This window comes from Choloepus didactylus, chromosome 10 (assembly GCF_015220235.1).
Source record: "Choloepus didactylus isolate mChoDid1 chromosome 10, mChoDid1.pri, whole genome shotgun sequence".
Taxonomy (NCBI): Eukaryota; Metazoa; Chordata; class Mammalia; order Pilosa; family Megalonychidae; genus Choloepus; species Choloepus didactylus.
Window position 1 is genome coordinate 126,186,012 of NC_051316.1, and position 13,245 is coordinate 126,199,256.

Sequence of the window (13,245 nt, forward strand, 5' to 3'; positions counted from 1 at the left end):
AGGTTTCAGAAGTGTGAATTATTTTTCATTAATGTGCAAAATAATCACAATGTGAATCATCAGAGTCTCCCTTAACTGCCCCCCCCATGTCCTGAGCTGCTATCCACTGGGATTTTTATGCATTAAAAGCACATTTCATGTGTATTCAACCCTAAGTAAGTTTAATGTAACTTAATGGAATGAATATTATGCCTCTCTTTAAATAGCCCGTTTTAAAAAGTAGTGTTGAAGAAACGTAGCTGTGCAATAAAACATAGAACTTATACATTGAAAGTGATTTTTTTTACTCTCATTCTTTAGAAAGATTTATTTAGAATGAGGGATTGACATAATTTTGGGCAACAAGAAGCAGATCTGCAACATACTTTTACAACACATCCTTTTCTAAACTATTTTTAACGTTCTGCTCATTTTTTGGGTTGTGAAAAGTTGAATTTTTCTGTTGCCTTCATTTTTCAACTTGTGGTTTGTCTACTTTTTTTCAAAAAGGGCCTCACATTTAAAAATCTTAAAAGAAATGTTTACCATCAATTTAGAAGTTGTTGCCTTTTCTTTCATTAAACTCTGGTAGAACTTGGCATAACATAGTGACCTATGGAACTAGAACTATAATTAAAGAAATATTAGATGATCACAGTTTCCTGTGATACCAGTTTTTGTTATCTATACTTTTACTTTTTGTAAAATGCTTTATCTATGTTTTCTTTAGCTTAGTCAAAATTTTCTTGTGTAAAACTTGATTGTGCAACTAATTTTCATAAATGAACTGAATTCTCTTGCAACATTAAAGTTAAGTTTTTCCCTCATACTCATGCAACACGTTTTAATGTTTCCTGGTATATAAAGTTTGGAATTGATTTGGATAAAAACAAATATTGTTTTGAAGTTGGATTTTTCTTGTCTTTTACGTAGTCACTATTAAAATGTGCTAGATTGGGAGAAGAAAAAAAAAAAAGACAAACCACTGACATGGATTCAAAGACTTCTGTAAATATATCTTGGAACTGACATTGCATCAGTCCCTTCACTTTTGCCGTAGTATATTATCTGGAATCCAGTCACTTGGTCCAGTCCACACCCAAGACGAATGGATTCCACAAGGACACGCACCCCAGGAGGAAGGGAGGCTGGGAAGGCCCTTGGAGCCAGCCCAGCACGTTGCCTAAGGAAAGGCACCTGGACCTGATTCTAAATAGAATGGGAAATCTTTGGAGGGTTGACACCCGAGGAAGGCAACATCAGCTTTTCACTGAATTTCAAGCCCCTCCTGGCGTGAACTCATAAATGAAGTCAAGGATGGTGTGACTTTCCCGAGATCACACCCCCAGAGCTCAGCCCTGATGTGAGTTGGGTTCCCTGCTCCTTCCCACTCCTGGAAATTCTTCCTTCTGGAAGCTCGAGCAGTAGCGACAGGTGACCCCAGCCCTCGAGTTTTATAGGAATTATCGCACGTGCACCTCCTCCCTCAGAAGGAGAAGCTAGAATTGTCCCTGGAGCAGGAGGGAGACCTGGGAGGCCCCGAGAGGTACAATGACTTGTTCTGGGTCACAGAACTGGGGGGAGGAAGACCGGGTCTGCACCCAGCTGTGTCTCCCCAGTGGTGTCCTGACGTCCCCAGGCCTTGGGGGGCAGCGTGGAGGGCTGAGTGGGTGACACTGTGTACAGTGAGGAGACAATGTGGGGGAGGAGGGTGAGCTGTCAGCATCCCAGAGGGGACGGGGGGAGTTTTATCCAGGGAGGGGGCACAGGGAGGGACCTCACTTCCTCAGAGACAGAGCCTGACAGAACATGGAACCCAGTAACCAGACACCCACAGTCTAGAGACGGCCCCAACGGCTCACTCGGGCACAGACCCCGGAAAGGACAGCATGTTTGCTTGTTGTCTGCCTGTATCCTGAGCCCGGAGACCCCAGAAAGCCCACGGCGAGGGCCTCATCTGCCGCTGCAGGCGCTGGCTCAGCCCTCGCCGTGGCGCCATCTGGCCTTTCGGCCACAGGAGGCTGGAGGTGACCCAGGGCCCCAGATGCAGGCGAGGCCGACCCTGTGATCCTGCCTGGGCAGCCTCAGCACCCCAGGGTGGGGGTGTCAGGGGAGGGGCAGGGGCAGGGGGTCAGGGTGGACCCCTGGTGGGCTCATCATTTCTCATCCAGGTCTCAGCTGGCAGGGCGGGAAGGGGGAGCTGGGGGTGGCACCCACCTGCCCAGGTGTTGATGCAGAGCCGTGGGGCTGTCCCCTCCTGTCCCCCAGCCCAGTTGATGGTTTGTCTTCACAGAGTTCCACAGAGGAGACCACCAGAGACCTGGATGAAGGGGACAACATCACCCCATCCCTGACCACGGGGCCAGAGGGCCACAACCCCAACAGGGGCCAGAGCAGGATGGAGGTGAGACAGGAGCAGAGCGGCCACACCCAGGTCCCAAGAGAGGAGGGGGCTCCGGGACCCAGACCCTGCTCGGGCAGCCCCCCAGGGTCCTTCCTAGGGATTCCCCTGTGGGTCCCACACTCCTTCTCCCAAAGGGATCCGGACGCCACCCCCCCACCCCTACCAGTCACCAGGGTCCACCGGGTGCGATGATTGCTGGAACACAGGGATCCCGACTCAGCGAGGCCAGGGCACCTTTGCTTGTGATGCTGCCTTAGTGATTCGACCTACCTGTGCCAGGTGCTCCCCACTCCCAGGGGTCCCCCTGCTGTCTGCAGAGGGTCCCTCCACACCTTCTCCATCTTTTCCCATCCTCAGGCTTCCAGGTGTGTTTTTACCTGAATAGGGGTGGGAGTGATTCTCCTAGAACACGTTATATCCTCTAATACATGTGTCTCTGCAACTTGCCATCTCACGGGCCTCACTGTGACCCTCCAGGTCAGGCGACAGGGCTGTCGGGTTCCCGATGGGAGGCCGGGCCCTCAGAGGTACAGGCTCTCAGTCCCTCAGGCCTTGACGTGACTCCTTCCTGTTGCCCTTTCCACAGGGCTGCAGGGAACGTCACGTCCCCTGAACATCCTGATGTTCCCGCCCACCCAGGAGAGACCCCCAGGAAGGGACGGTCAGGCTGCAGGTGATGCGTGTTGAAAGCTTGAACGGCTGGGGCCAGGTGACTCGAAGCAGCCGAGGGTCCCAAAGCAGGTGAAGACGTGGCTGCTTCCTGCCACCCGCCGACCGTGTGTATGACCTGCCTGCTAACTTCTGTCCCTCTGGTGTCAGCCAGGCCGATAAGATCTCATTGTTGTTTTAATACGCAATTGCCTCACTGGGAAATTGATCCAAATTTCAATTGGTTAAAGGCCATACAGAATTTCTCTTCTCTGAGTAATCAACTTGTGTCCTTGGAGCTTCCAGGGACTTTCTCCCACCCTGGAATCTCCAGGCATTTGCCCCTTGACAGGATCTGGGATCACTGGAGCCCCAGGTTCTCACAAGTCCCTTAATGTAAAAGAGAGAAGAGAAAGTGTAGGGCTTTGAAATCAAATGCGGGATCAGGGTGGGTCTCCCCGTGCACTGTCGCTGACCAGGGGGAGAAGGAGGTTTCTGGAGAATCCCCTCCGCGCCAGGGCCGGACCCAGCCTCAGGCCGCACACGGGGAACATCTCACAGCCAGAGCGTGGGACGGTCCTGGGTGTGACCCGTGTCCCAGCAGCCACAGGCCCTCTCTAAGCCTTTGTTTTCTCCTCTCTAGAATGGGGTGGTTCTGTGAGGACTCAGGGGATAACACTCTTATTACAGGCTATTTGTAAGGGAGGTGCGATTATTACTCAGTAACAAAATAACCTGAAGGTACTAACATTTAAATCATTGCCCCACCATAATTTCTTCTTATAAGCCGAGACTTTCTTCTGCAAGAGACACCCATGTCCCACCTCCTGCCGCAGTCCCTGAGGACTTGGGATTTCCAGGTCAGAATTCCTGTCTCAAATCTCAAACCACTGACCACAGATCCCTCCTTCCCCCCACTAGTGTGAGACCGAGACAGCTGGGGACGTGGAGGACACTGGCCTAGTGCCGAGCATCCTCTGGAGCAGCGGGTGGGAGGAGCCAGGCCAGTGCCTGGTGCCCGCCCCCCTGGCTAGCGAGTGCCCCTCCACCCTCCAGCAGGCGATGGTCCAGCTGGTCACCAGGTCAGTGCGCTGCCCCTCTGCACCCCGATTTAAACATCCTCACTGTGGGTCTTAGGATGTCCCTTCACCTGTCTGAGCCTCAGGGGGCTCATCCGAGGGGTGGGGTGAGGGGACACATGTCACAGGGTTACTGTGAGGACTGAAGGGGACGGGCCGTGGGAAGGGCCGACCCAGGCCTGGCCCTGCATGTCGAGCAGCTGGAGGTGCTGGGCTTGGTCACACTTAAACCTTTCCTCTCCCCCGTGGAAGAGCACCTGTCTCATCCTCATCTGCCCGTGGCCCTGGACTCACCCACGTTCCCACTGGTAGAGATGGTTGTGGATTCCATCCTGGAGGAACCCTTCGGAGGGGTAGTCAGAGTGGAGATCGGTGGGAGCCGGGAGATGTGGTCCAAACCCAGTCTACACCTAGGAAGGTGCTGGTGGGGCTCAGTCAACAAATATATAGATGTTGTATGCCTGCTACGCGCAGGAGGTTTCTAAATTTAGCATGATGGAAGGAATAAACCCAAAAAATATCCCATCTTCCAGGGCTTCCATTACTTTCAGGGTGTCAGACAGCAACCAAAGACCTCAGGGGCAGGGAGGGTGCACAGCACATCACATGTGACGTCCTCATGACCCCTCTAGGCATGGACTCCTATATCAATATCTAGAGTGTGGCCGACGCCGGGACCAGCTGGACATGTGAGTGGACTCTGGGTGAAGAACGAGGGGCCCCTTCCTCCAGAGTCTATGGGAAATGTGGGGTGGGGGGCAGTAGGTGTGAGGAGCAGGTCACATCCCTGGGTCCCCCACAGCTGATTCCTACCTTCCCTCCGTCACCCCATCATGGTCGATGTGCCCCCTTTCTTGCCTCCAACCCAAGATCCAGGGTCCCAGGTGGGGGAGGTGGTGAGCATCCTGCTCCCCCATCTGCCTGGATCCTCAGTCGTGGGTGCTGAGCTGCAGGCTTGGGGGGCCAGGCTGTGCCCCTGGGGCCTGGAGGACAGCGTCAGAGGGATGAGACCCCCTCAGGCACAGAGAGTTAAGGCAGCGCTTGGCGCACGAGCTTCAGGTTGAGGTGCAGTGAGGGCCCTGGGAAGGCAGGGCTGGGAGGCCCCATCCCCCAGGTGAGGAGGGGGCACCCACTGTTGGAAGCGCAGGGGAGTGAGCAGAGAAGACCCCGCCCCTCCCTGCCCTGCTGGTGCCCAGATTCCTGAGGGAAGGGGCAGGGGAGGCAGACACGTGTGTGTGAGGGTTCCCTGAAGACGGGGAGATCTGTTCAGATGACGGATCGTGCGCCCCTGTGATTGATCATCTTCATCAGGCCCCTGGCTGGTGACAGGATGGCTAGTGCCAGGACTCCCAGGGAGGGGCTGGGGTGGGACGTGAGGCCAGGCCGCTGACCTGCTGCCCGTGGTCCCCCCCCAGCACCCTCTGCTCCATCCTAGTCACCTGGAGGGACCAGGCCACGGGGACCTTCCCCCAGCCCCTGGGGTCCCCTGGCCTCAAGGTGCTGGTGGGCTATAGGAGAGTCACTACCAGATGGTACCTGCAGGACTGGGCCCATCTCTCCTGTGCCCACCTTCAGTCAATGGAGGCTGCACAAGGGGGTAAGTGGACTGGGGTGGGTGCCTGTGAGCCCAAGAGGAGGACATGGGGTGGGGGGCACCCAGAGAGGAGCCTCCAGGGCTGGTGTTGGGCCAGGAGCAGAGAGGAAGCTCAGACCACTCATCTGGTGGACCCCTGTCCAGGAAGGACCCCTGGATTGGGAATCATGGGTTCGGATTCACAGGTAGTGGGATAAGTTCTGACTTTGGAGCAGTCCCTAGGGAGGCTGTCATGGTGGTGAATTTTTTCCATCTCTTGCAGCTCTGGCCCCACCTGCTCTACCAGCTCGACCTCTAGCTCTGCCATCAGCACCAGAACAAGCAAGATCTCTAGAGCTAGAGCCCCCTCCAGGGTGTGCCCAAGCTCTGGAGCTGGGTCCAGGTGCACTCTCAGCTCGAGAGACAATTCTAGAGCTGGCGCCAATGCTGTCAGCAGCTATGAATCTGGAGGCAGCTCCAGAGCTGGAGCCCGTGACAAGTCCACGGCCAGCAGCTGCCCTGGATGCACGGCCAGTCCCCACTTGGACAGGGAGCCCTCGCCCAGGGAGAGCGTCTCCATCCCAGCAAGAGGCAGCTGACGGGCCCAAGCCAGACCTCTCTCCTGAGAGGGTGTTGTTTACCTTTTTGTTTTCATTTTTCTTTATGTTTTATGTTTTACATGGTTTTATTTTTCATATTTAAAGTATTTTTAGAATTAAATCTTTTTGTTGCTGTTACCCTTTTAAAGTGTTCGTATCAGCGTCTTGGGTACATTACCATGCTGTGCAGACATCATCAGTATCATCCAGAGCATTTCTTCACCCCAAACAGGAACCCCACCCCACTCGGCATTCACCCCCCATTCTCACCTCCTGTGTACCCCAGGAACCCCAGATCTGCTTCTGTCTCGTGTGTCCCTGTGCCCCGGCCCTGGCTTGAGTGCGTGGAGGGTCTTAGGTCCTGGTGCAGAGTCGGGCTCAGTCAGGGAGCCGTTGTCCTCATTTCTGAGACTGGGTAATGTGGCCCCGGGAGAGTGAGGGACTTGTGCAGATGTCCCAGCTGGAAGGTCGGGGACCAGGGCCTGGAACCCAAACCAGGGCTCAGAGCAGGGCCAGGCCCCTGCAGCCAGCACCACTCCCTGTGGCCGGGACCCTCGCGCCTTCTGCCCCCTGTGACGTGCTCGACTCCACGCACCGTACCTGGTTCTGACAGAGTCTGTCCAGGAGGGGAACATGGCCTTGGTGGCAGTCCAGTCATGGCCAGTCCCGAGGGGGTGGCTCAGGGCATCCGTGTGTCCTCCTGGGTTTTGTCACCATGGTGTCCCCACCAAATGGGGCCGGGGGCATCCAGGAGGATGGGAAATGGGTGAGTGGAGATCTCGTCACCCCTGAGGATGGGAGAGGGGTCTGTACAGTTTGTCCCGGTGATCACCAGAGGCGTATCCTGTGGGTCGGAGGTGGCACCTGGGAGTCCCACTCCTCAGTGGACTGAGGCAGAGTCCCCGGAAGGGGGGATTTCCTGACGTGTTCCTTGAGGAGGTGGAGCCTTTGGCATGGTTGGGGCCCAGCCTGGAGGAGGAGACCCCAATGGGACTAGGTCAGCCAGGAGCCACTCAACCAGGACCCCGAGACCCCGGGACCCCCCTCTACCCAAGGGCTCTGCCCAGCTAGGGCCCCACCCCACCCTGAAAGGCCCGGAGCCAGGACCCTGATCAGTGGTGGTGGAGGGTGTGGGGGTCAAGAACAGCTGCAGTGGTAGCTTCACCGAGTCCCCTGGGCCACCCCGGCCTGGAGGGGATCTGAAAGCAGAGCTGGCAGGTGGTGGAGTCGTGTTCCTCCGAGCTGGGTGGGGCCAGCAGAGGGGACGGGGAGGGCAGAGAGGAGGCTGCGCAGGGAGCCAGGGGCGGGGGGTCCAGGGTGCGTGTTGGAGGATGTGGGTGAGGAGCCCAGGAGGACTCCCAGGTTTGGGTCCGAGTGACAGGGTGAAGGGGGTGTCCCATCCCGAGCAGGGAAAGCAAATCCGCAGGATGGACGAGCTTTAGGACGTGGCCTCTTCCGGGCTACATACAGCTCCACACAGCACAGTAAGTCATCTTTCATTTCTTGTAGCAGTGCTTTGTGTTTTTCACTCTTGAAACCTCTCACCTTCTTTAAATGTGTCCCTAAAGATTTTATTGTTTTAGATGCTAATATAATGGATTTGTTTCTTAATTCCTATTTCTAATTGTCCATTTTTGGTATATACTAACATGCCTGATATTTGCATGTTAATCCTTTAGCTTATAATTTGCTGAGTTTATTAGCTGTACATTTTTTAGTGGTTGTGGTGGTTTGAAAGTGTGGGTACCCCAAGATCGTGTCCTTAAAGCTAATCCCTTCCTGTGGGTGTAAACCTACTGTAAGTAGGACCCTTTGCTCAGGCTACTCTGCTAAGGTGTGGCCAGGGTGGGTCTTAATCTTCAACCTGAAATCCTGTAGAAATGGGATGAAAACAGAGAGACAAAGAGAAAGCCACGAGAGCAAGAAGCTGGAAGCAAGGAAACCTGGAGGAGAAGGGAGAGACCAGCAGACACCACCGTGTGCCCGGCCACGTGGCCGAGGAACCTGGAGCCCAGTGGCCAGTCTGCAGGGAGAGCATCACCCTGGTGGGGCCCTGATTCCACCAATTTATCAGCCTCAGAACTGTCAGCTACTGAATTCCGATTATTAAAAGCCAACCCAGTTCATGGAATCTGCTTTGAGCAGCTGGGCAAACTAAGAGAGTGGCATAACGATCATTGAAATGTTTTACGATCTTTGTTTCACAATGATTATTCCCCACCACTGAGGCAAGGCCCTCTGAGTCCTCAAGCCGGTCTCGGGGAATTAGGGGGTTTCTCTGCTCTGGCTGGTGGGAACAGGAGCTAGTCCCCGTCCCAGGTGAGCTCTGAGGAAGGTTCCACCTGCTACTTTCTCATGGGTTTCTCCGAGGCCTTGGGGGGCTCCTTCCGCACACCCAGTGTGCTGTGCTCAGCTGAAGCCTGAGGGGAGTGTGCTCTGTACAACTAGCAGTGCCCTCTCTCTCTCTCTCTCTCTCTCTCTCTCTCTCTCTCCCTCTCTCTCTCTCCCCCCCTCTCTCTCCCTCTCTCTCTCCCTCCCTCTCTCCCTCCCTCTCTCTCTCCCTCTCTCTCTCTCTCCCTCCCTCCCTCCCTCTCTCTCCCTCCCTCCGTCTCTCTCTCCCTCCCTCTCTCCCTCTCTCTCTCTCTCCCTCTCCCTCCCTCTCCCTCCCTCTCCCCCTCTCTCCCTCTCTCTCTCTCTGTCTCTCTCTCTCTCTCTCTCTCTCTCTCTCTCTCTCTCTCTCTCTCTCTCTCCCTCCCTGCAGCTCCCTCCCTCGGGTGCTCTGCACTGTATTTCTGGCCACATTGTCCTCAGGCTCCCAGCTCCACCTCCTGAGCTCAGGGACCCTGCCAGGCCCCATCAGGGATCCCCCACCTGTGGGAGGTGACCAGCCCCGACTGGCCCTGCCCTGGGAGGGCTCCTCTTGCCAATGGTGTGGAAGGAGCCCGGGGGGGGGGGGGCCCTGGTTCACATCCTGCCTGGCTGCTCAGAGCTCATCCCACATGGAGGCCCTGAGGCTGGGAGCACATCTTGTGTGACCCACAGAGAGATGGGGACTCCAGGCTGTTATCTTCCTGCCCCGCTGCCAGGCCTTTAAGGGACAATGGAGAGGCAGCGAGAGGTGGTCAAACTCGAGTGCTAACCAAGCACATGAAGTAAAATTATTAACACCGTGTTTTTAAATTTTTGAGAAATAACACAAAACTAATATTGCTCTTTACACATTTATTTCAGCACTGCTCATTTGAAGCTCTTTATCATCAAAACCGCTGCTGAGGAAGCAGAGCGAGTCTGTTCCGTCTCCCGCCCACGACCAGCCTCTCTCTGGGGTGCTCCCTGCGGGCCGAGCGCCTTCTCGAAGGACCCCGGAGTCTCCTCACCCCCCGCGCTTCCAGGGCCCCTGTGATGGCAGGATTGGATGACTGTCTCCAGGAGTCCTTCTAGCGCTTTCTGCCTCATTTTCTCCATTTCTCAACAAATGCACAGGCACAGCTGACAAGTCCTGACACCATAATTTCCTCACAATAGCACGATCATGGTCCAGTCCCAGGGTCGCAGGACGATCTCTCCACTGAGGAGCCCGATGACGGGGACGCTGACTCCTCCTCTCCGCGCTGCTCTCGGAGGCCACCTGGGCTCCTGCTCTGAGGGTGACGGACAGTGATTCCTTCTCACGCAGAAGCACATTTCACAGAACTTTACCTAAAGCCACTCACGTACAATTTCCAAATGACAGAAAGTGGAAAATCCTCACGATAATAACTGGGAGAGATGATTCACAGCCTTCAAGTCCCATATAGAAGATTATACTGAAGGGGAAGCTAAACAGTTAAAAGCTGTGAATATTTTCAAGAAAGCAGAAAGGCCTCTCAGCTTTCTTAGACATAGATAACATGTCCCCACCTGGTCCCCTGTGGAAGCAGGATGGACTGCAGCTGTTATTTAATCATAGATAAGACATAAATAATTTAGCTAGAATGAATACAGTCCTAATCAATTGGATGTTTATCAATATGATGTAATGGCTCAACTAATCATAGAATAAAATAAGAAAACCATATCAACAAGTTAGAAAAAAGTAATAGTAGCCTCTTTTCTAATTTTTAGACTTCATATAAAGTGAAAGTATGTTATGTTGCTCTTACAGAAGCCGCAGCTTAATCAGTAAAAATATTATCAGTGGCATTTTACAGGCATTCAGGGCTAAGTCTCTGATAACGTGGATGCCCGCCTTTGATCTTGAACCACTAGTGGATCAAGACGTATCGTTTCGTGAATCATTCGTGCTCATGAGCATCATTTAACATAAAAATAGAATATGATTTGATTGAATGTAAATCAAAAGTGCTATGAATTCTCTGTAACTGAGACGAGGGGCACTCTCTGATCTCATGTCCTGCTGTGCCTGGAGGAGCAGGGGCTCTCAGGCTTGGTAATGTATTAATTAATTTTTACACTGTTAACCAGTTCCGTTTACCTTAATTGCTTCTTTTAGCAAAAATGTATTGAAGTTGAGTTCTTGTCTTGAGTGCTCTTTACTTTTAAGCTATTCTCTGTCCTGATACTCCTGAGTGGGAGGTTACTCAATGAAGCTCAAAGCCATCGAATCATGACCCGATTAGGCTCAGGCCTTTTCTAAGGGAGACTGTAGGTTTGAGGTGAAAAGAGATGAACCCGTGACAGCAGCTGCCCCTCTTGATCTCAGGGTTCCGTGCGTGGACTGGCAGGCTCCATGGGGCCACGATCCCCTACCCCGGGCTCCTCAGCTGCCGCCACACCCCGAGGAGAGGCCCGGGTTGGGGAAAGTGCACCAGGCCATCCCATCCCGGGGCTGCCGTCTCTCAGTGAGGAAGTCTCATGTTTGAACCTACCCGGGTGAGACAGCAGGAGATAAATACCCAAAGGCCTCCCTGGGATCCTCGACATCCCCCAGATGCCACCTTCCCTGCCCCCTGCCCCCACTGGGTGTCCTGGGAGTGCTCCTCCCTGGAGCTCAGGAGGCTCAGCTCCCACTCGGCCGGGCCATGGGACCCTCCCAGGCCTGTGTCCTTGTCCAGCAAACTGGTCCCCGCCCTCGATCCTGGGTCTGAGCCCTCCATTCCCCATTGGCCTGTGTCCCACACGCACATCCCAGGCCTCAGAACGGGCTCGGTTGAGCTTGCTCTGCTCTGTTGCTCACCACAAGCTCTCCAGACCACCCCCTCCTGCCCACTCAGGGCTCCTTGAATCTCTGGCCCCTTCGCACCCCATCCTGTGCTCCGCCTTCTGCCGGGAAGCCCAGCTGTCAGCCATATCTCTATGGACACTGATCTGGACCACCCGCATCACCTGTTGCCAAACAAGGAGATGCTCAGCTCTACAGGACACCCTCTGACCCTCCCGCGTCCCTGCAGTGTCCACCTATGACATGGGCACCCACGGTAAGCACCTGGCCTAATTGGGTAGTTTCCTCTCTCATTCTCTGGAGTCCCAAGACCTCCACATAACTGTGCCCCCATCCTCCTGAAGCCCACCTGCCCCTCATGGTGGGGGAGATCCTGTGGACAATTCCCATGATGCCACAGGGACACCCTTTGCCACCTGCTGTATACTGGCCACTTCCTGCCAACAAGGCCAGAGTCACCTCCTGGACTGACTCTGCCAGACCTGGATAAGGCCCGTGGGGTGCAGCCCTGGGCAGGGATGGGAGACGGGAGGGTCCTGGCCAGAAAGAGGCGAATCAGATGACAGGCGCCTGGCCGTGCCCTGGGATCCAGTCCCTATCCCTGACCTTCCAAAGTGTCCCAAAGTTGTGACACTTTCAGCAAGTCCCTTAACTCCTTGTGCTCTGCTGTCTGCATCACTGAAATGAGGACAATGGTCCCCTGATCCAGCCGAAACTGGGTCAGGACCTAAGACCCTCCATGCGCTCAGCACAGGGCCCGAGGCACAGAGACACATGAGACAGAAGCAGATCACTGGTTCCCAGGGTCGGGAGGAGGCAAGAATGGGGAGTGACTGCCGAGTGGGGTGGGGTTCCTGATTGGGGGGAAGAAATGTTCTGGATGCAACAGTGATGATGGCTACAATGTACCCAAGACACTGATACGCACACTTGAAAAGTTTAACAATAAGAAAATATTTAATTAAAGTGTATTTTAAAATTAAAAAATAAAAATCCATACAAAAAGTAAAATATGAAAAAAAAATGGAATTAACAATTAAAATTATGTCCTCTCCAGAGAGGGGCAGGAAGGGTTCATTTCTTTCTCGGGCCACGGCAGCAGCAGGGGAGCTGGAGCCCCATCTGTTGCCAGGGGCAGCTTGAGCTGCTCAGTTGTCTGTCCCTGGAATGGGGAGGCTGGAGCCAGGGATGGCTTTTGGTCCAGCTCTGTGTCTGGACAAGGGGTTGTCGCAGGTTCCAAATCCTCTGGAAATGACTCCAAATCCACAACTGGTGCAAGAGCTGCTGCCAGCTCAAGAGTTGGCCCTAGCCCTGGCAAGGCAGGTGACCCGGGCTCCAGAGCTGGTGCAAGAGCTGGGGCCTGAGGAGGGTCTAGATCTCCAGGTGCTGCTCACTCAGGCGCCGGTGCTGGAGCAGGAGGGAGAGCTGCCAGCAGCTGGGGCTGGAGCTGCCGAAGAGGAGGATTCACCAGCAGGAGCGCCCCTCCGGGGGCCTCTCCCAAGTCAGAGTGTCCCGCTCCCGGTGAGATGCACAGACCCACGATCCCCCCGGGAGGGCTCCCGGACAGGGGTCCAGCAGAGGACTCTTCTGAGGCTCCTCTCTGCTCCTGGCCCAACGGCAGCCCTGGAGGCTCCTCCCCGGTGCCCCCCGGGTCCTCCCCTGGGCCCTCGGGCCCCCTCCCCGGGTGCTCCTCACTCCCTGGCTCGGCCTCCCTGGACACAAGGGCTCAGGAGGCACCAGGGAAGCTGCGCCGGGCACTGCGGCTCTGAGCCCCGGATTTTGGTCTGGGCGCGGCCCCGCAG